This window comes from Hemiscyllium ocellatum, chromosome 11 (genome assembly GCF_020745735.1).
Source record: "Hemiscyllium ocellatum isolate sHemOce1 chromosome 11, sHemOce1.pat.X.cur, whole genome shotgun sequence".
Lineage (NCBI taxonomy): Eukaryota > Metazoa > Chordata > Chondrichthyes > Orectolobiformes > Hemiscylliidae > Hemiscyllium > Hemiscyllium ocellatum.
This window is the reverse complement of record NC_083411.1, coordinates 60,498,338-60,522,675: the sequence shown is the minus strand read 5'-3', so window position 1 is coordinate 60,522,675 and position 24,338 is coordinate 60,498,338. Positions and strand designations below refer to the sequence as shown.

General features: G+C 44.0%; 1 pseudogene; it reads left to right on the top strand.

The window, feature by feature from the left end:
* LOC132820027 (sodium- and chloride-dependent neutral and basic amino acid transporter B(0+)-like) overlaps positions 1–22,705 on the top strand; it is a 640,602-nt pseudogene extending 617,897 nt beyond the window's left edge.
* Positions 22,706–24,338: the final 1,633 nt, after the last annotated feature.

Here is a 24,338-nt window from a genome sequence, read left to right as displayed (position 1 = left end):
CAGAGGATTATGTGCGCACGTGATGGATGAGTATAAGCTGTACTTTAATTCCAAGAACCTTAATTTGGATAGATATGTTTCTAAATTATTGAAATGTAAAATTCTTGAGTCATTCAACTTCAAATGTCGCATTTTCATTGCATTTGCAACAAAAATCCTGAACAATATAGGCTGAGATTTTCAGGATTCCAGATATGCTGTCATCAGTTATGTATTTTAGAAGGGATTGAAATGGATGTTGATCTAAGAAATAATTTACTAATAAAGCCAATAGTCTGAGATTTTACTGGCCTGTCCCAGTGTCATACCAAAGGCAAAGGAGCTGCTCCGAATCCTATGTAAACAGCAAACTACTCAATGAGGCAGCATGTCTTAACAGCAAGGCAAGAACATCGAGGACATTACCTTTCACTGTGAATGAAAATAAGAAAGGTATTCACTTATAGTCTTTTGCATAAACGTAAGACATCTCTAAGCACCTTACAGATAATTTATAAGGGGAGGAAACGGCCTGGTGGTATTATTGCTGAACTGTTAATCCATAGACCAAGATAATGTTCTGGGAACCAGGGTTCGATTCCTGTCATAACAGATGGCAAAATCTGAATTCAATACAAATCTGGAATGAAGAATTTAATGATAACTCAAAAAGGTTGACCCTTTATTTTTTACAGTTGGAAAAGACCATTTCAATTAGTTCTTGTATAACGGACTATAATTGCTGTTTCTTGTCCTTTTTTGTGTGCAATAAACTGGCTTATTTATAAGATAGAGTAAATGATAGCATCTTACATTGAGTTTGAAAGTGATGTAGTTCAATCAAAAATGATTATATTAAATATAAACAAAGGGATTTAATAAACGGTGAAGATAAAGATTAGCTATGGGTGGATTACGACCCAAAATGAAAGGTACGACAGTAGACATTTAATGGTTAACACTGAAAGACAAACAAAGATGATGGAATACCACAGGTCACAACAGCATATGTTTTTGGTGGGGATAGATATTATATGGAACTGTAGGCTAATCCACAACATTCCTGTACACTCCCTGACCTCATTCCCAAAGCATGGAGCATTGGTGGGTGTTAAAGTCAGTAACTCTCTCATCATACACAAATAATTAATGGTCAAATGATTTGTTAAAGACTCAGTTGACCACAGTATTACACTGCGCACACCATCAAACAGTTGGTGTAGGCAGGAGCGTGATTCCTTTCTTATAACAATCAAGTTGTCTGCTATCATCACTGGGTGGGATGTTCTTCATGGTGTTTCATAAGTGCCCACCTGTAGTGCTTTAAGGCTCATTTTGGATTCTGAGCTCACTGCTGATTCTGCCTGGATGAGGTGGGAGGCAGACCAGCGAATTTCACTCTCTGTAGTTAGCAATGAAAATACATTCTTTTAAAGCACAGAAACCTCCCAAATATAGTGTTCCAACTGCGGGTAACAAAACAAATCTAAGATCATAATGGATCAAAGGAAGACACCTGTAAAGTGTCAAAAAGAAAGTAAATAAAAGATTCAGAGCATTTTAGTAAAGGAGAACCAAGGAAAACATTGATAAAATGCACTATGAAACTAAACGAGTGAGAAACAAAAGCAGAGTGTAAATGTTTTTATATACATGTAAAAAGGAATAGAACAGCAAAAGCAAATGTAAATCCATTAGAAGCAGACACAATTCCAGCCCACTTAGAAAATATGATTGGATTTGGAAGAGTCTACATGGATTTAGGAAAGGAAAATCATCTTTGACAAACCTGGGAGAGTTTAAGGATCTAAATAATATATTAAATAAGAACCGATAGATGTTGTCGGTTTAGGTTTTCAGAATGTTTTCAAAAAGGTTCCACACTGGAGTGAAAAAAATTAGAGCACATGGGAGTTGGGGGAGGAATATATTAGCATGGATTGAGAACTGATTAATGGACATGAAAGAGTATAAGAACAACTGATTCAATTTTAGTTTAGTAAGCTTCAATTAGTGTGGTTCCAAAGGGGTCAGTGTTTAGGCTCCAGCTATTTATAATCTGTAGGAATGATTTGAAGAAAAACAAAATACTGCAGAGGCTGGGAATCTTAAAGAAACAAACAGAACACTCGAGAAACTCAGCAGGCCTGGTAGCATCCGTGCAGAAAGAAAGAGTTAACATTGTGAGTTCATTATGACTCTTCAGTCAGGGTTCAACATCATATTTCCAAATTTGCAGATGGAGTTTAGAAGAGTGATAGGTGATCTAATGCCATCATACAAAAGTCTTGCAGGGATTGACATGGTCAACGCAGGAGGAAGGTTTCTTATATTACAATAAAGGGTGAGTCATTTTGGACTGTAATTTTTTGGAATTTCATCAATCAATCAAAAATAGGGGCAGTGAATATTCAGAAATCTTTGCCCCAAACGACAATGAAAACTCAATAGTTGAGCTTGCCCAAGGCTGAAACTGATTTATGCCTATAAATCAAGGGACACAAGATTATTACAGGAAACTGTTGTTTTACTTAAATCTCATTGCAAAGCTATCTGTTTGAAAATAGTACACAAACATGCTTACATTATGAACGTGGAGTAACAAAGGTCTTTCACCAGTTTGGATAACAAGGAGACTCCCCTGTTCCATTAACATCTCCTTAAGATAATTATACTGGAAAAGGTCTTCACTAATTCACTCACTCAAGTTTCAGAGGTTCTTGCAGATCCCAGCAGAATCACCTACAACATCATGTTTACAAATAGGTTCTGTCAAATTCAGAAGTCAACAAACGGATCTCTCCAGCATCTCCACTCTGTCTACCTCAATTAATGACATCAAGTCATACAGTGTTACAGCATAGGAAGATGCTCTTCAACCTATTGTTTCTGTACCAGTTATCAAGAACTGATCTACTCTAATCCCATTTCCCAGTACTTAGCCTTGTATCCTTTGGTGTTTCAAGTGATCATCTAGACTGTTTTTAAATGCTGTAGTGGTTCCTGCCTCTACCACCGTTTTAGAAAGTGAATTTGAAACAGTGAAAGGAGATATTCCACTGTTTTAATTGTGAACAACATCTCTGCAAGGCGATCTAACACCAACATCTGGTGAAGTAAATATAGTGACTATATTCATGGGTATAAAACACAATTGCTCGTTTAAACTGTTGCCAAATCAAGACTGCTCAGAACACTAATCCTGTAACATGGGCACAGCTTTCCACACTGCATCCGGTCCAAGGCTGGCAAACTGCCCAAAGGAAGTTTCCAGGAAAAACATTGGCATCCCAGTGACTGCCAGCATCAGAATGTAGGGAATAAGGAAAGCACCTGCAAAATATAGAAAAGGGAAAGTCAAATAAATTGCTTGAATATTAATGTCACCAGGTTTCATAACTAATAGTTCATTTCGTATTAATACTGGAATGAAATGTTGTTGACAGAAGAGTGTGGCTGCAGATTGTAGATTGCGTCTTTTTTTGTATTGAGATCCTGTGTACTATCAACATTCAGGGACCCATACAACAGTGTTGCTCCTAAAACCTGAGGTCAGCCACACCTGCTGATTTCTCCAGCATTCTCTATTTGTTTTACGCACCGGGCATGCGCGTTATTTTGCTTTTATTTAGCTTTGATAATTGTACTTGGCAGCCTCAGGATGACTGTCAGGAGGAAAATGCATGATTTCAATGGCCAGGAGGTTGGAAAGGGCCTCTTTATAGGATTGAAGCTTGGAATGAAAATACAGTCAGTGCAGTCGAATGATGCTACTGACATTGATTCCATTTTCCTCAGGAGAGCTGTTTCTGTCATGCTTGTGGACCAGGGAAAAGAATCATGAATGTAGCAAAACAGTGTGACACCATAAGGCTTCCTGTAAGGAGGGCAATCTTTCCAGGAGTGTCAGAGAGATTCTCCAAGTTTGGGGTGATGCACCACATTCTCCATTTCTTCCTGGCCATTGGAGAGCTGCAAAGTTACCTCTGTGCACCATTTCCTGTCTTGGAAAGAGGAAGGGTCAGAAACTGGAAAGAGGAGATGAGGCAAGGTGACATTGACCCCATCGACATGGGTACGATGAGATTGTGAGGCTATCCTTCAATGAACACAGACTTCCCCACCCTAACACACACCAATCATTCACCAGCATCACACTCATTTCAAACTCTTCCACCAGGAAATCCCTGCACCAAAATTAATCAATAAATAAAAACCACCAAAAATCTTCACAAGCCAGCTTTACACCACTGAACTCTTCACCCTTGTGTGCAAGCCTTTACTGTCTTCCAGATATTGCCACCCAGCCCAATGTTACATTCCTGCCCTCATGACTGAAGCTTGACTGGTGCAATGTGCTGACTCTCACAGCAGGAAACTACAGATGGCCATGCATGGTATCTTCAAACGCCTACATGATTTGAGGGCCTGATTTCAGACTGGAGCGGTACAATGACCTGGTGGTTAGAATAGAATCATTGAGTCATACAGCACAGATATAGACACTGCAGTCCAACTCGTCTATGCCAACCAGACATCCCAATCTGACCTAGTCCCATTAACGTCTGGCCCATATCCCTCCAAACCTTCCTCCTCATGTATCTGATATAAAAGTTGCCTTTCCAGTTTTGTAATTGTATCAGCCTTCACAACTTCCTCTGGCAGCTTGTTCCATAAAAGCACCTTCCTCTGCATGAAAACATTGCCCCTGGATTCCCTGTTAATTCTTTCCCCACTCCCTTTAAACCTTTGCCCTCTAGTTTTGGACATCTGCACGACTGACTCCCACAGCTACCTGGACTACACCTCCTCCCACCCTGCCCCCTGTAAAAACGCCATCCCATATTCCCAATTCCTTCGTCTCCGCCGCATCTGCTCCCAGGAGGACCAATTCCAACACCGCACAACCCAGATGGCCTCCTTCTTCAAGGACCGCAGATTCCCCCCAGACGTGATCGACGATGCCCTCCACCGCATCTCCTCCACTTCCCGCTCCTCCGCCCTTGAGCCCCGCTCCTCCAACCGCCACCAAGACAGAACCCCACTGGTTCTCACCTACCACCCCACCAACCTGCGCATACAACGTATTATCCGCCGCCATTTCCGCCACCTCCAAACGGACCCCACCACCAAGGATATATTTCCCTCCCCTCCCCTATCAGCGTTCCGCAAGGACCACTCCCTTCGTGACTCCCTTGTCAGATCCACACCCCACCAACCCAACCTCCACCCCGGCACCTTCCCCTGCAACCGCAGGAAATGTAAAACTTGCGCCCACACCTCCACACTCACTTCCCTCCAAGGCCCCAAGGGATCCTTCCATATCCGCCACAAGTTCACCTGTACCTCCACACACATCATCTATTGCATCCGCTGCACCCGATGTGGCCTCCTCTATATTGGTGAGACAGGCCGCTTACTTGCGGAACGCTTCAGAGAACACCTCCGGCCGCCCGAACCAACCAACCCAATCACCCCGTGGCTCAACACTTTAACTCCCCCTCCCACTCCACCGAGGACATGCAGGTCCTTGGACTCCTCCACCGGCAGAACACAACTACACGACGGCTGGAGGAGGAGCGCCTCATCTTCCGCCTGGGAACCCTCCAACCACAAGGTATGAATTCAGATTTCTCCAGCTTCCTCATTTCCCCTCCCCCCACCTTGTCTCAGTCGGTTCCCTCAACTCAGCACCGCCCTCCTAACCTGCAATCCTCTTCCTGACCTCTCCGCCCCACCCCACTCCGGCCTATCACCCTCACCTTGACCTCCTTCCACCTATCCCACCTCCATCGCCCCTCCCCCTAGTCCCTCCTCCCTACCTTTTATCTCAGCCTGCTTGGCTCTCTCTCTCTTATTCCTGATGAAGGGCTTATGCTCGAAACGTCGAATTCTCTATTCCTGAGATGCTGCCTAACCTGCTGTGCTTTGACCAGCAACACATTTGCAGCTGTGATCTCCAGCATCTGCAGACCTCATTTTTTACCTTGGCTATTCACCCTATCCATGCCCCTCATGATTTTATAAACCACCCTAAGGTCACCCCGCAACTCCAATAATCTAGGGAAAAATGCCCAGCCTATTCATGATTTGGAGGAGCCAGTATTGGACTGGGGCAGACAAAGTTAAAAGTCATACAACACCAGGTTATAGTCCAACAGGTATTTGGAAGCACTAGCTTTCAAAGCGCTGCTTCTTCATCAGGTGGTTATGAATCAGGACCTATGACACAGAATGTATAGCAAAAAATATAGTGACACAATGATATGTTGAACACACCTAGATTGTTAAGTTTTTCATCTTTTTGAATGGGTTTGCTGGTTTCGGTTCTTTAATATGTAAATCCCAGAACTTCTTTTCAGTCACATTCTCCAGATAACTTAAGGTTTTATCACAACAGGTGACATCTCAGCTCAGAGAATGCCTTGATTTCGCTGCACTTTGGATGCTGCCTGAACTGCTGTGCTCTTCCAGCACCACTGATCCAAAATCTAGTTTCCAATATCTGCAGTCATTGTTTTTACCACCTTATAGGTGTGAGGGTTTGAGTCTGTCTGTATCCCAATCTTGAGTAAAACTGGTTCTATTTCCAAAGAAGAATGTTTTTAAAAAATGTCCTCCTTCACACTCACCTGATGAAGAAGCAGCACTTTGAAAGCTAGTACTTCCAAATAAACCTGTTGGACTATAACCTAGTTTTGTGATTTTTAACTTTGTCCAGTCTATTCAGCTTCTCCCAATGGATCAAGCCCTCCAATCCCAGCAACATTTCTGTGTCCTCTCAAGTTTAACAATGCCTTTTCTATAGAAGAGTGACCAGAATTGGTTTCAGTACAGTATTACATAAGTGGTCTCACCACTGTCCAGACGAGTTTATCCTGACGATCAACAATGATAACTAGACGACCCTAAGTGGCCTGGCCAATGTTTTGGAGAGTCACAAAGTACATCCTAACTCCTATACTCAATGTACTGACCAATGAGGGTAAGTGTACCAAACGCCTCCTTCACAATCCTGTCTACCTGCGACTCTGAAGGAACTGTGAAGCTGCATCCCTCGGTCTCTGCTCAGCAGCACTCTGCAGGGCCCTACCATTAACTATATAAGCGCTGCCCTGTTTGCCCTCTCCAGTTTCCTTCCATTTGCCCACAAGCCTGTATCTTGACTTTGCTCTGAGCAATGTGTACAATCGCTACTTCACAACGGTTAGCAACCACCGCCTCTAGGCACTTTCACTATCTTTTCCCTTCATTCTTATTCCCTTTTGTTCATAACATCAAAAACACCATTTTCCTGCGCCTTTCAGTGCTGCAGTTAGCTTTTTGACTCTCCTCGCAAGACTTCCGCCAACACATCCTGTTTGGACTACATTACCCACGGTGCCGTTAGCCATCCCTGCACTTGCGCAGTGCAGTCCAACGTTTGGTATTAGATGGACTGCTCGCGATGCCTCATGGGAGTTGTAGTTCTGACGTGCGTTCGCGCTCCGCAGCAGCTGGTGGCCAACAGTCAGAAGTTCGAATTGGAGCGCGCGAGACCCAACGAACGACGGTCACGTGGTGCGGCTTGTGTTGTTGGAGTGCATCTGTAAATACCGGTGGGAATACACTCCCTCAATCAACATCCTCCTCATTATATAAACTACCCCGATCCTGTCCATCAATTACTTCCAGTGACGGCTCTCCCACAGTTAAATCTGGCCTTTACTGCCCTACCCCCATTGGAAAGTTACAGAGATAGCGGCTGGAATCCTTCTGCCTATCAACTATTCACACCGGGATTCCCAGTTTAGAGAGCGGCAACATCCGGGCTGTTCACACTGTGGGGAGGTTACAGCTTCTCCCCACGTCTGCAGGAGTTCCCGCTGGGTGCTCTGGTTTCCTCCCACAGTCTGAAGGTCTGCAGTTGAGATGCTGTCTGACCTGCTGCGCTTTTCCAGCAACACATTTTCAGCTCTGGTCTCCAGCATCTGCAGTCCTCACTTTCTCCAGGTCTGCAGTTTCGGTCGACTGGCCATGCTGAATTGTCCCTAGTCTTCAGGGATGTCCAGACCAAGTGGATAGGCCACGGGAAATGCAGGGATGCAGGGTTAAACAATGCAGAGATGATGGGCCGAATGGCCTGTATTTGCATTGGAGGGATTCTCTGATTCTTTGTGAGATGCATAATTTGACATGAGCAGTAGTAGTATGGACGATCATTAGTTGAATAGCGATGTTAAGTGCATACACTATATGGGCTGCACAGTGGCACAGTGGTAAGCACTGCGCCAGGGACCTGGTTTCAATTCCCACTTCGGGCAACTGTCTGTGTGGAGTTTGCACATTCTCCCAGTGTCTGCATGGGTGTCCTCTGGGCGCTCCGATTTCCTCCCATAGTCTAAAGACGTGCAGGTTAGGTGAATTGGCCTTGCTAAATTGCCCATAATGTTAGGTGCATTAGTCAGGGGTGAACGTAGGGAAATGGGTCTGGGTGAGTTGCTCTTTAGCAGGTCTGTTTCCACACTGTAGTGAATCTAATCTAATCATTTCGATTGGCAACAATACTTTCAATGCAGGATCTCAGCTACCCTCTCAAATTTACTGAAATGCTGTTGAGCACAAATAAGTTAGAGTTACTACAAAAGGTTCAGTGGAGCAAAAATGTTTGAAATTGAAGCCCTTTCTGAGATGCTGTCCTCAGTTCTCCTGTGTGCTCTCCAAAGGAAATCACAAGTGACACCACCTGAGACAGTAAAGTAATCTACCAGTCACTATTTGCATGTCTTGAAGTCAGCAGCAACTTCCATCTTGTCAAAAAGGTCAGTTATTTTTGTAGTGCCTGTTTGTGATTGTATGTTTTTGTTAAATTGCACACATACTGTTTTTATATTTGAAACTTGATCACAGTGCTAGTGTGGAGTAAGGGCGGATGGCATAACCGTTGGTGACTGCAGGTTAAAAATGCTCTCTGGTTCTTTGAATGTGATTTTTTTTACACCATTTACTTGTTGTCTTTGTGCTTTTTTCTCCCCTGTATTTTGGATTTCATGACAATACCTCCTCCATTTCTGTAGGCCAGGTACGGGAATCTCCATACATTGCCCAAACCCACAGCAGAACCGATCACTGAGAGCAAGTAGTTAATCTTCGAGGACCAGTTACCTCGCTCCACATTCTCGTCACCTTCCCGCACACGTTCACTGGTGGCAGCCTGGGGAAAAGAGAGGAAATGGCTGATTTAAAAACAGAAATTGTTGGAGAAACTCAGCAGGTCTTGGCAGCATACATGGAGAGAAAGCAGAGTTAATGTTTTGAGTCCAGTGACCTCTCTTCAGAACTGATAGTACCTAGGAAGAAACTGTACGAAAGCTGATGACGGAAATGAGCTAACCAAGCCCAAAGGGAGAGAAAGAAAGTTAGACAAAGGAATGGTTGATAGTATGGCAGGAAAGGGGGAAAAACTGATAGGGACAATGAGTAAATGAAATTTGATTGAAGCAGCGAGGTCATAATCGGACCTACAGTAGGTAAAGGACGTTGTTAGTAGAAAGTGAGGACTGCAGATGCTGGATATTAGAGTCAAGAGTGTGGTGCTGGGAAAGCACACAAGTCAGGGAGCATCTGAGGACCAGGAGAATCAACATTTTGGACAAAAGCCCAAACCTGAATTGAAGCTTTGTGCAGATTCCTGATGAAGGGCTTTTGCCCAAAACGTCGATTCTCCAGCTCCTCTGATGCTGCCTGACCTGCTGTGCTGTTCCAGCCCCACACTGAAGGATCTTGTTAGCTCAGCTGGCTGGCTGGATAGTTTGCAATGCAAATAGATGGCCACAGCATGAATTCAATTTGTGCACTGTCTGAATGTGGGAGAATTGTTAGATTCATTGCAGCTATTTTGTCACATATTAAAAGCCTGGAAACCATTTTAAATTTCATCTTAGTGCTTGCTTGCTCAAAGTCTGTGTTTTCCCATGCCCGGCTAAGGCAGTTGGCCTTGCAACTGTACCGATACCTGATAAATTCTTCTCTTTGGATGGAGCTATTCTTCTCTTTGCAATGACCTATTTGTCTCCTAACGCCTGCTTATCATTTACTAACTGACACTGTCCAGACATTACGTGACTGAAGCAAGGTGCCCAGCTTGCTAATTATCCTGCAATTAACAGTTTGCTCATTGTTAATGAATTATGGCCTATATCATCACTTTTATGTGGCTGTTCTTCCCCTGAGGGAGAAAGTGAGGACTGTAGATCAGAGCTGACAATGTGTCGCTGGAAAAGCGCAGCAGCCAAGGAGCAGGAGAATTGATGTTTCGGGCATGAGCCCTTCTTCAGGAATGGCTCATGCCCGAAATGTCGATTCTCCTGCTCCTTGGATGCTGCCTGACCTACCGTTCTTTGTTGCAGACATTTTGTCCCCTGTCTGGGTGACATCCGCAGTGCTTGGGAGCCTCCTGTAAAGTGCTTCTTTCCTCCGGCATTTGTAGTGGTTTGAGTCTGGCGCTTCCGGTTGTTAGTTCCAGCTGTCCGTTGCAGTGGTTGGTATATTGGGTCCAGGTCGATGTGCTTATTGATTGAATCTGTGGATGAGTGCCAAGCCTGTAGGAACTCCCTGGCTGTTCTCTGTTTGGCTTGTCCTATAATAGTAGTACACATAGACATGGAAGAAAGCATGGTCTCATCTGATGTAACGGCACTGATCACCTCTATCGACAAAACCCTAGCCAGAGAAACAATAGCCAACCTGCTGAACATACAGAACAGACAACAGGACATTGAACCTATCGACAAAGATGGCATACTCAAACTACTGGACCTGTGCTTCACAACACACTTTACATTCAACAACCAAATATATGAACAAATCAATGGCACACCCATGGGCTCACCCATCTCTAGACTCATAGCAGAAGCTGTAATGCAAAGATTAGAACAAACCACAAATTAACCCAAACTCTGGGTCAGATATGTGGATGACACCTTTGTAATCATTAAAAACACAGAAATAGAGAACACACACCGGATCATCAACGCCACACTCACAGGAATCTGATTCACGAGAGAGGAAGAAAAGGACAACTAACTCCCATTCCGAGATGTGATGGTACAGAGAACACCAAACGGAGAATTCACCACAAAGTATACAGGAAAGCCACACACACAGACCAAGTCCTGAACTACGAAAGCAACCACCCCAACACACACAAAGGTGTTGCATCAAGACACTATTCAAAAGGGCCACAACACACTGCAGTACACCAGAACTGCAAAAAGAGGAAGAACACCTATACAATGTATTCGGCAAAAACAGATACCCGCGCAACTTCATCAACAGATGCCTGAGGGAAAGACAACAGAATGAGGCCATGCAGCAACCTAAAGGACTAGCCACACTACCATCAAGAACATTTCCGAACTGACAGCCAGACTACTGCGACCACTAAGACTCATAACAGCACACAAACCAACAGCCACTCTACGATAGTGTACAAACTCCTATGCAAGGACTGCACAAAACACTACATAGGACAAACAGGAAGACAGCTAACGATCCGCCTCCATGAACACCAACTAGCCACGAAACAACATGACCAGCTATTCTTAGTAGCCACGCGCGCAGATGACAAGCAAGATGAATTTGACTAGGACAGCACTGCTATTATAGTTCAAGCCAAACAGAGAACAGCCAGGGAATTCCTAAAGGCATGGCACTCATCCACAGATTCAATCAACAAGCACATCAACCTGGACCCAATATACCGACCACTGCAGCTGGAACTGATAACCGGAAACGGCAGATTGAAACCACTACCAATGCCGGAGGAAAGATCACAGAAGCACTTCACAGGAGGCTCCTAAGCACTGAGGATGTCAGCTAGACAGGGAACGAAATGTCTGCAACACAAATTCCCAGCTCGGCAAATAGAACCACAACATAAACATGACTGGCCAAGAGTGTGTTTATACAGGATCCAGACAACAATCACCGAAGCAGTATGGTTTTTCAAAACAGGCAGAAGAAGAGGTCAGGAAGGTAATAGTTTTCTGCAACAAGGGATTCGGAGACCAGTAGCTTCCACTATCAACTCACCTATTTGACCAGTTACGAAACCAGACAGTAGCTGGCAAATAGCAGTAGATAACTGGACGTTGAACAAGGCCACCCTGTCTACAGCCCCCACCATAGCAACTAACCCAGAGATCGTAGTCAAGCAAAGTGAGGATGCGCAATGGGTCACAGTTTTGGACATAAGTAATGTGTTTTGGTCAACTCACTGGAGAATGAATGCCGATATAAACCCACGTTTACTTTCCAAGGCCAGCAATATACTTGGACTGCCCTGCTTCAGTGATTTCCTAACTCCCTGTCCATAATGTCTAAGTGAAGGGTTAAAAGAATTCTCGAAACCTTAATGTCTGGTGCAGTATGTAGACGACTTGCTTTTTCAAACTGAAACTCAAAAGGAACGTTATCAGCTGTTAAGTGAATTACTGCAATTGTGGCATGAGTTGGGTCTGAAAGTGAACCCTAAGAGAGCGCAGATATGAAGCAGGACATTACTTATCTGGGAATGATTCTGTCACTGAGAAAACAAGAAATGGACAAATGAAAGGTAGAGGCAATTGGCAGATTCCCTGTTCTGTGGGATGTCAAAGGTTGAGATCCTTCCCAAGCTTAGCGGGGCATTAAAGGGACCACATTGACCAATAAGGTAGCCCCACTGATGGAGTTATTAAAAAAGAATGTGGTGTGCAAATGGAACAAGACATTGCAGCTCTAAAGCAAGCACTAGCTGCTGCACCCGATATGAAAACCCCAAATCCAACTGTTAAAAATCACACAATGCCAGGTTATAGTTCAACAGGTTTAATTGGTAGCACTAGCTTTAGGAGCGCTGCTCCTTCATCAGGTGGTCATGGTGTATCAGATTGTATGATACAGAATTTATGGCAAAAAGTTGACAATGTTATGTAACTGAAATTATATATCGAAAAAGACCTGGATTGTTGGTTAAGTCTCTCATCTGTTAGAGTGACCCCTTTGGTTTCAGTTCTTTCATATGTAAATCGCAAAACATTTTTTAAAAATCTACATTCTCAAGTGAACTTTAACATTTGGTGCCTGTCAGCCAAGATAATATATCAAAGGTGTGAGTTCCCCTGTGTGATACTATCTGTGCCACAATGTTTAGACTGATTTTAATCTAAACAAATGAATTTATCGGATCTAATATGGATTCATGCAGTTTTTGAGTGAAGGAAAATGTATGTCTGCAGGTACAAATTCACCCCACAAACTTTTATATGTGTGGAGGGAGGGTGGGGTTGGGGGTGGAGGGTAGTGATGGTGATGGTGGTTGTGGTTGTGAGTGTCTGTGTGAGAGTGTATACATGGGTGTAACTGTGAAAGGGTGTGTGTGTGTGTGTGTGTGTGTGTGGAAAGTGCAATGAGGCTGATATTCAAGTTCAGTACCCACTGGGATGGCCACAACTGGGACCTTGGGTTCATGGCACACTGCAGGTAACCCCATTGCACTACACACACACCTATAAGTTTGTGGGGTGAATTTGTACTTGCAGATATACATTTTCCTTCACTTAAAAACTGCTTGATTCCATAAATTCATTTTTTAGATTAGTATCAGTCTAAACATTGTGGCACTGACAGTATCACACAGGGGAACACGCACCTTCAATATATTATCTGGGCTGACAGGCACCAATTGTTGAAGTTCACTTGAGAATGTAAATTTTTAAAAAATGTTTTGCAATTTACGTATAAAAGAACTGAAACCAATGTGGTCATTCTCACAGATAAGAGACTTAATATACCATGCAGGTCTTTTTTAATATATAACTTCAATTACATCACACTGTAAACGTTTGCTATAAATTCTGTGTCTTACAATCTTATACTCCATAACCAGCTGCTGAAGGAGCAGTGCTCCGAAAGCTAGCGCTTCCAATTAAAGCTATTGGACTATAACCTGGTGTTGTGAGTTTTAACCAAAGTAGCCACCACAGCCACCACCCTCGTGACAGTTCTGTTACAGAAGACGCACAGGAAACTATGATCAGTAGCATACACAGCACACACGGTGTCACCAGTAGAGCAGGGTACACAGCATGTAAAAAACACGAATTAGCTGTTTCTGGGCAGTGCAACATTTTACCTGCATAGTACAGCTGAACCCACTTACAATTATTGATGGAGCATACCTCGGTACAGCTACAATTAGACAGAAGGATTAAAGATGGTTCGGTTAGCTGAAACTGAATCGCCAGATTGACACTTTTGCTACAGGGAAGAAATATTGCCTGTGAAAGGGGTAAAAACTATCACCATGTTAGGAGACAACTTCATATAGCAGGGAGGAAAACACAAGTGTCAATTGACAGCAGTAAATGATCCCAAGGGCCCATTTGTATCAAAACAATTGGAGGGGGTAAGACGGGGCCTGAAAGCAGACATGCATAAGAGATAATCCATCACTGGACCCCACACACTAAAATAATTAGAACTCTTCCTGATACAGCAAAGGAGTTGTTGCGGGAACCCAGATTATAAGACGGGTTCTGGAACAGGAAATCTCATGTTCAAATACATCTGTGGATCAGAATTCTGTCACATGTTGCTGTAGTTGTGATTCTATGTGCATTACTAATTATCATACCCAATGTATGTCAGCTTAGAAGGTAGACAAATGAAATTGTGCAGAGATTTGAGGGTGAGCCTGTCATGAAACAGAAGGAATATTATGAAAACACTGAGTTAAGTCATATATGCATTATTTCTTCATATTCGTTATTGCATGTTTGCTTTATATTATTATACTTTTCTTTAGTTTTCTTTACATGTTCTTTTCTCTATTTTACTATAACGATATAACATGCAACTTATTCAATGGGAGGATACTGACCATCCCAGGAGAGGTTCGCAGAAAGAGACAGACAATGATCCTAAAATAAGTATCTTTGGATAAAAAGGGGAGAGATGTTAGCCAGTGGCTGCAGGAAAAGAGAGAGAGGGATACAAGCTGCCGACACATTGCAGAAAAATACTGAATGCAAAATTATTGGCATGCAGGAAGAAGCGGTTTGTGAACTAAAATGGCCTGAGTCCAGGTACTGGTGTGAAGTTGAAACTGGTTTATGCTAAGTTCTCTGGAAAGATGAAGTAATGCCAAAGGAAGATGAGGTAATGCAAAACCCTTATTTGGACAAGCTGCCCAAGTCGGTGGGTCAGAGCCAATAAGGTAAAGGCATATGATAAGCAAATGAGCCTGAGCCAATGGTGCACAGACAGACATTTAGAAAGGAAAGGAATAAGAAGATGACTGTTGGATATGGAGCCAGTCAAAACTCCAGAGACTGACCATCACAGAAGTAAACCCTACGTCAAGACCACCGGTGCCAACATTGAGAGTGTGAGGCGTCAGACCTTGTCGTCATCAGGAGCTATACTGCTTGGGTATTAGCTTTTATATTTTGTGACTACTCAGAGAGTGTCAGAAGACTCTAGTGAGTGTACAAGTATGTTCTATGCCAACAAATGTTTTAGCTACACACATGTATTGACGAACAACATTAATAAAGTGACTTGTGAGTTATGAGAGAATTGATTCTTGTCCTCTCTGTACAAGCCAATAACCAAAGCTGGCGAACATTGGGCTCCATCAACCAGCACAGGGCTCATACACACCATCCACCACCTCAGATACACACAGCTCAGTGAGACCAATAAGGGAAGGTGTTAGCTTATGGCCTAATGAATCACACATCACAAATGAAATGGGGGATTATTGGTCAGAGGGACAGTAGTGAAAGGGCCCCATGAGAGGGTCCAGGCCTTTCCAGGCTCTGCTCAGTCAGTGTAGATGCAGAGACTCATTTCAAGTTCTGACAACTTTTCTGGCTGCACTGTACACCACCAGAGAGAGAGAATGAAAAAGTTCATCCTTGAAATAATAGACATGATGTCTCAGGCCTTACTGATGGGTGGAGAGTTAATCTGCATGGAACATCTTAGACAATAGATAACTGAGGGTACAAATACAGAAATTGCTGGAAAAGCTCAGTGGGTCTCTGAAGAGAAATCGGAGTTGGCCAGGGAATAAGGTGGTGGGTTAAAGTGGCATGTAACTGGAAGCTCAAGGTCACTTTTGCAGGGAGAATGTAGATGTTCTGCAAAGCTTTCGCCCAGTCTCCACTTGGTCTCCTCCATATTGAGAGAACAGTTTTGTGAGCAGCGAATGCAATAGCCTAGATTGTGAGATGTGCAAGTGCTGTTTTACCTGGAAGGTATGTTTGGGATTCTTTCTCATTTTGACATAGCTGGTTTGCCAATTTTTCTGAAACTGTATCCCTTGGTTTGAGACTCCTCTATCCACATGGGAAACATCCTTCCTACATTTAATGAATCGGATTCTTAAAAGGTCTGTGTTTGATTGAGGTCACTACTCATTCTCCTCAAAGAAGAAAAACAGAGAGGAATTCCATGGAATAAAGACCCTTTAATCTTTGATTGTAGGATACTCATGGAAATTAGTTTGGTGAACCTGTTTTGCACTCCCTCTACAGCAAGTATATCTTTAGGTAGGTAAGGAGGTGAAAACCATGCGTAATCCTCAAGGTATAGTTTCACCAAGATTCTATACCATTACAGTAAGACCCCTTTCCTCCTTTACTAAAATCCTCTTGTAATAAAAGTCTCTTAATTGCTTGCAGTCTCTACATGTTACATTTCAGTGTCTGATGAACAAAGGAAATCAATTCTTTGAAGTTCAACACTTCCCATTTTTTTACCATTAAAGGAATACTCTATTTCTATTTTTCCAATGAAAGTACATAACATCACACTTCTCCACACCTTATTCTATCTGACAATTCTTTGCCCACTCAAAAAGCCTCTCCAAAACCAAAAAGCATCTTTGCACTTTCCTCATAACTCACACTTACATTCAAATAAAAGCATTAACTGTGGACCAGTATTGACATGTTTGCCAGTATTGACATTTTTGAAACAGAGTTTCTAATTTGTATTAGTCCATAGATTCTTAACTTTTTCTGGGATATTTTTAATTTCTTCTATGGTGATAGATAGAAAGTATTGGTTTAGCTTTGCTGCTGTATCCTTGCCCCCTTTTTAAATTTCTCCTGGCTTTTCTTGTAATGGGCACCCTTTTGATATTGCTTTTAAAAAAAATTTACATACCTAGAGAAGCTTTAGAGTCCAACTTTATGTATCTCACTAATGCACTGTCATGTTCTATTCTCCCATTCTTAATATTTTCCTCGTTCATCATTTGCTGAATTCCAAAATGTCTCCAATTCTTAGGCTTCCAACTCTTTTGGATACTTTATAGAGTTCTTCCTTTAATTGTATTTAATTAATCATGGTTAACCATTTTCCTTACTGGATATAGGTCAAAAGTATACATATTTGGTCTAAACTGTATTGTAGCTTGCTAAATGTCAGCCATTGTTTAATATGATGCAATTACACTTTTAATGCACTGTTCTGACTGCGGCTGGAAGAGTGAACTTTTGCTATAGATCCCCACTATTTGGGTCATAATGCAAAATGAAAATACTTACTCAGTAACTAAGATGGCAATTAAATATCTTCTTAATACCGAGTAGATCAATCAACCAGGTTTCTTGTGGTTTTCCATGAGAAACTTCTGAAGCTTCCAATACAGTTTTGTGTTTTCAAAAGTTACTCATCGATAAACCCCAATCTGGCTGTAATCTTCCCCGGTGGCAGGCAGGCAGCTCCTACCATCTCAGGGCACTCACTGTCTCTAAATAGGTGCCAAGTCTACCTTATGATTAATCAGACCATTTAATTTTAAAACTTACATTGCAATGTTGACATAACACAAGCAGAGGGAGAGGAGCAGAATTTATCCAGGTATTGGGTTCCCGAACCTAATTGAAAATCTGGCCCACGAAAGAGATTATTCAACCAACATTGATTCCAGAGTTAAACAGAAAACCTCAGTGAATTTTATCAGATAGATTTTTAAATATTTTTCAATGGGATGTGGACATTGCCAGCTAAACCAGTGTTTATTGTCCATTCCCCAATTGCCGGAAGGCCTGTTAAAAGTCAACCACGTTGCTGTAGTTCTGGAATTACAGGTAGGCCACCAGGTAAAGATGGCAGATTTCCATCCCTAAAGGGTGTTTGTGAACCAGGGTTATTTTGTAAATGACAGTCAATGATGGTTAGTTACAGTTAGGCTAGAGTTTTATTCCAGATTTTAATTGATGTCACACCCTCAAAATATCACCTTGGAGGTCTCAATGACTAGCCCTCTGACATTACTACAGCTAGGCCACCTTCTCCCCAATGTTTATATTACCAAAGGGACTCATTCTCACCAAAGGTCCTTCTGAGCAGAAGTGTTTCAGTTAAGAGTGTATTAGATCAAAATGCATGTCAAAATAATACTGCATGAGCTTGGAAGGTGCAGAATCAATAATCATAGAAAAGCCAAAAGAACTGCAGATAATGTAAATTAGAAACAAAAATTGAAAGTGCTGGAAAAGCTCAGCAAGTCTGGTAGCATATGTGAAGAGAAATCCACGCTAACATTTTGGATCGAGTGACCCTTCCTCTGAACTGATGGTAGCTCAGAAAATGTCAGTTTATTTGCAGAAGGTATGGTGGAGGGAGCGAGTAAGGAGAAAATGATAGTTGGGGATAGACCCTAAAGATAGTAGAATAGTTGAACAGACAAGGAAATGGATAATGATCTGGCTGGAAGGGAGAATAACTGTTAATGGCTACCAATGGGTTGTGTGTAACAACAGACTTCATGACAGTCAGGCAGCATCCGAAGAGCAAGATAATCGATGTTTCAGGCATAAGCTCTTCAGCAGGAATGAGGCTTGTGGGTAGGGGCTGAGAGAAAAATGGGAGAGTGGTGGGGTTAGTGGGAGGTAGCTGGGAGAGCGATTAGGTGGATGAAGGTGAGGGAGAAGGTGATTGGTCAGAGGGGGCAGTGATGGATGGGTCCAGAGGGTGGTGCCCGAGTTGGTTGGCTTGGGACTGGGATAATGTGGAGGGAGGGGAATTGAGGAAGCTGTTGAAATCCACATTTATTCCGTGTAGTTACAGGATCCCAAGGCAGAATATGAGATGTTCCTCCTCCAGTTGTCAGTGATAAGCATTTGGCGGTGGAGGAGGCCCAGGGCCTGCATGTCCTTGACGGAGTGGGAAGGGGAATTGAAGTGTTCAGCCACAGTGCAGTGGGGTTGGTGGGTATCCCAGAAATGTTCTCTGAAACAATCCGCAAGAAGGCATCCTGTCTCCCTGATGTAGACTAGACCACATTAGGTACAACAGATGACATTGGGAGAGGTACAGGTGAATTTCTGATGGATGTGGAAGGATCCCTTGAGGCCTCGGAGGTGAGGAGAGTGGTGTGGACGCAAGTTTTGCACTTCCTGCGGTGGCATGGAAAGTTGCCAGGAGTGCAGTGTGAGCTGGTGGGGATATGAACCTGAAGAGGCAGTCACAGAGGGAATTATATTTTCAGAATGCTGATAGGGGTGGGGAGGGAAATATATCTCTGATGGGGTCCGTTTGGAGGTGGGGGATGTGTTGGAGGATGATGCATTGTATGCGGAGGTAGGTGAGGACCGGGGGGTTCTGTCCTTGTTGTGTTGTGAAGGGTGGGGTTCATGGGTGGTGGTGCATGAAGTGGAGGAGATGCGCTGGAGGGCATCATCAACCACGTGGGAAGGGAAGTTGCAATCGTGGAAGAAGGAGGCTATCTGGGAATTTGAGGTGGAATTAGTCATCCTGGGAACAGATGCAGCGGAGGTGGAGGAATTGGGAATAAGGAATGATGTTTTTACAGGAGGTAGGGTGAAAGGAGGTGTAATTTAGGTAGCTGTGTAAGTCGGTGGGCTTGTAGTATATGTGGTTAGTTGGTCGCCAGAAACGGTGATGGAGAAGTCCAGGAAGGGGAGGGAGATTGCCAAGATGGTCCAGGTGAATTTTAGGTCGGGTGAAAGGTGTTGGTAAAGTTGATGAACTGTTCAACCTCCTCAAGGGAGTATGAGGCAGTGCAGATAGTCATTGATGTACCGGAGGAACAGGTGGGATTGATGCAGTGTAACTGCGGAGAATGGACTGTTCTACATATCTGACAAACAGGGAGGCATAGCTGGGTCCCATGAGGATGCCCATGGATACCCATTTGGTTTGGAGAAATTGTTGAGGGTGAGGACCAGTTCAGCCAGGCAGATGAGGGTGTCAGTGGAAGGGTACGTGTTGGGACAGCATGAGAGTAAGAAACAGGGGTCTTGGAGACCTTTGTCGTGGTGGATCGATGTGTACACGGACTGGATGTCTATGGTGAAGATGAAGCGTTGGGGGCCAGGGGAACAAAAATCTTGAAGGAGGTGTGTCACGAATGTAGGTGGTGAGTTCCTGAACTAAGGGGTCAGGACGGTGTCAAGGCAGGAAGAAATGAGTTCAGTGGGACAGGTGCAGGCTGAGACAATGGTCGACAGGGGCAGTCAGGTTTGTGAATCTTTGGAAGGAGGTGGCTGAGTGGTTAGCACTGCTGCCTCACCGTGCCAGGGAGTTGGGTTTGATTCCAGCCTGGTGTGACTGTGTGGAGTTTGCACATTCTCTCCCTGTGTCTACGCTGGATTCCTCTGGTTGCTGCAGTTTCCTCCCACAGTCCAAAGATGTGTAGGTTAGGTGGCTTGGCCATGCTAAATTACACATAGGATCCAGGGATGTGCAGGCAAGGTGGGTTAGCCATGAAGAATGCAGGGTTACAGGCATAGGGTGGGGGCGTGGGTCTGGGCGAATCGCTCTTCAGAGGGTTGGTGCAGACTTGATGGGCAGGATTTCTTAAGATGGTCGAGGGCCCATTTGCTTTTCTTCATATTAGGACAGTGGACTCAGTTTGTCGTCCATCATGGCCCCGTTCTGATAACAGAGGCCTGTCCATCTCAACTAAGATCAGAAACCAGAGCCGCTCCTTGAGTAAGTACCAATTTTGTGGGACTTGTGGACAAATTTTATACGTAATCAGATTGGTGACAGGGTCGAGAGTGTGGTGATAGAAAAGCACAGCAGGTGAGGCAGCATCCAAGGAGCAGGAGAATCGACATTTCAGGCAGAAGCCCTTCATCAGGAAGCCCTTCATGGATGCTGCCTGATCTGCTGTGCATTTCCAAAACCACAATCTCGACTCTGATCTGCAGTCCTCACTTTCTCCAAATTGGTGACAGGGAAATCTCTGCTCATCTTATTTGAAATCCAGAGTGATCCCTTCTCTGGTTTAACCTGTTCATTAGTGCCACCCTGTACAAGATGGACTTTGGCAATTAACAAACTGCCCTGAAGACAGGACAAAGTGGCTGATGGTGTCTCTCTGCTTCCTTGTTCACAGGGCTGAACAGATTCATCAAGGATATTGAGATGATGATTGGGGAAAAGAATTGGCTCTTCTGGCTGTGGTGGAGAGCATGCTGGTTTCTTATCTCATCGAGTTTGCTGTAATAAGGAGATGTTACATCTTTTAGTGTTTTAAACAGAAAATGAAGTACAGATAATCATTCTGTTTTTGATATGATTTTAGACCTTCATTTTAAACAGATGATTTGTCCCACCAACATATAGACCTGTTGAATACCCTGTCTGGACAGTAGCACTGGGCTGGTGTATGACCATCTACTGTATTATGTGGGTCCCCAATGTGGCTGTAGTGAGAGTTGTGCAAGCTGAAGGCTCCACCTTGTGCCAGGTAAGGAAATACCAAAAGTAAAACAAAAAAACTGCTGATACTGGAAATTTGAAACAAAAGCAGAAATGGCTGAAGAGACTCAGCAGGTCTGACAGCTTTTGTAGATAGAAAGTGCAGTTACCATTTCAAGTCCAGTTCTGAAAATGAGTCACTGAAGTTGGGCATAAATAGCATCGTGTGGATGGAGATAGGTTGAAGTAACATCAGTGGCATTAAGTACATTTTTGGAAAGACTTCACCCCTACTCTCTCACACATACATGTCACGTGCCAACACACAGACACATGTGCATTTAACATGTATGTATGTACATGCAAATGTACATGTACATTGAGATATACAAAATTACAGTAGTAAATGAGACATATATACGTAATTCCTGCAATTATAATATGATTGTCAACCAACATGAAAATTACTCTCTTGAATTGGAATTAGCTTTTTTTTTCAGGAAATTTCTCAGCAGTCCTTCAAATCGATTCTATCCACACGACCTGTTATGAATGTCTCTGGCATTCTTCAAAAATAATTATATCAGTTTTCTCACAAAATAATTACAGATTCTATATTTAGTTTCAAGCTCTCATCCCTCTTATTGCTACCAGTATGTTCCTCTCAATTTTTCATCAAACTAACAGTCAGAAATTTCCTGAGTGAGATCATTCCTTCTTATGAAATTTTGGGACTGCCCAATCCTCCCTCCACAACTTATCTTTTTTATATCAGTTCCAACTGCAGGATGACCAGATTTGGATCTGGATTTTCTGTCGTTGGAAGTTCAATGATGGATAGAAATCAGGCAGAAATGATTAAACCTTTCCATTTTTGCTGCTTGCACATCAGCTCCTGATTGGGGTCCGTACCTGGAAGAGCACAGTGGGGAACAACATAGAAGCAAGCTTGATTCTACGGAAGCCCCAAATTGTCTCCAACGTCAGGCAACTCCTGAGATCTTCGAGGAGAAAGTGAGGACTGCAGATGCTGCACTCCTGAAGAAGGGCTCATGCCCGAAACGTCGATTCTCCTGCTCTTTGGATGCTGCCTGACATGCTGCACTTTTCCAGCAACACATTTTCAACTCCTGAGATCTGACAACTTCTAATATAATTGTGGTTCCAGTAAGTCAGCTGTGATAATCCAGATATGCTGTATGTCAGTTACTTCCTTGTAACCTGGCATTTCTTTGCCATATGTTTTATTTAAATTTCTTTTCAAACCACTTGGATGCTGTTAAACTATTCTTCTTTTCTTCAGGGTTATGCTTGGATTCTCTTGTTAACTTGTTCCAATGTCGTCTTCATAATTACTGTGCTCCTTTCAGTTCTTGTTGGCATTGGTCGATTGCTTTCGAGTTTATTTCACAGCTTTAACTAAATTCTTGGCGGAAACCTTGTAGACGTGGGAATTTATTTAAATTAATTGGAATAGCATGACAACTCTTTGCAAGGCTGTCTTTGTTTAATAGTAAAAAATGAGGTCTGCAGATGCTGGAGATCACAGCTGCAAATGTGTTGCTGGTCAAAGCACAGCAGGCCAGGCAGCATCTCAGGAATAGAGAATTCGACGTTTCGAGCATAAGCCCTTCATCAGGAATAAGAGAGAGAGAGCCAAGCAGGCTAAGATAAAAGGTAGGGAGGAGGGACTAGGGGGAGGGGCGATGGAGGTGGGATAGGTGGAAGGAGGTCAAGGTGAGGGTGATAGGCCGGAGTGGGGTGGGGGCGGAGAGGTCAGGAAGAGGATTGCAGGTTAGGAGGGCGGTGCTGAGTTGAGGGAGCCGACTGAGACAAGGTGGGGGGAGGGGAAATGAGGAAACTGGAGAAATCTGAATTCATACCTTGTGGTTGGAGGGTTCCCAGGCGGAAGATGAGGCGCTCCTCCTCCAGCCGTCGTGTAGTTGTGTTCTGCCGGTGGAGGAGTCCAAGGACCTGCATGTCCTCGGTGGAGTGGGAGGGGGAGTTAAAGTGTTGAGCCACGGGGTGATTGGGTTGGTTGGTTCGGGCGGCCCAGAGGTGTTCTCTGAAGCGTTCCGCAAGTAAGCGGCCTGTCTCACCAATATAGAGGAGGCCACATCGGGTGCAGCGGATGCAATAGATGATGTGTGTGGAGGTACAGGGCCTGTCGGACGCCATTACACATGTGGCCTCCACAGCGCCCGCGGCACCAAAGGCCGCCGCCGACCATGACGTCACTTCCGCCCCCACCGACCTCGGAGCCCCCGCGATCGCCGCCCCAACAACTGCCCCGGTGACCACCACACACACAACCGCTTCCACGATCGCCGACGGACCCGCGACCCACGCGGCCACCGGGAATGACCACCACTCCTCCGTCGCCGCAACCATTTCCGCCCCTCCGGTTGCCGTCGGCGCAGCCACTTCCGCCCCCACTGACATCACTAACCTGCAGGAGCACAAATCCTCAGGTTTCCCCGCCCCCACGCCGTCTTTCGTCACTACGCATAACCCCGCCCCCACGCCGTCTCCCGTCGCTTCACGTTACCCCGCCCCCACGCTTATTTCCGTCACGACGCATGACCCCGCCCCCACATCGAGCAACGTCACCACGTCTAACTCCGCCCCTACTTCGATCTCTGTCCCCGCCC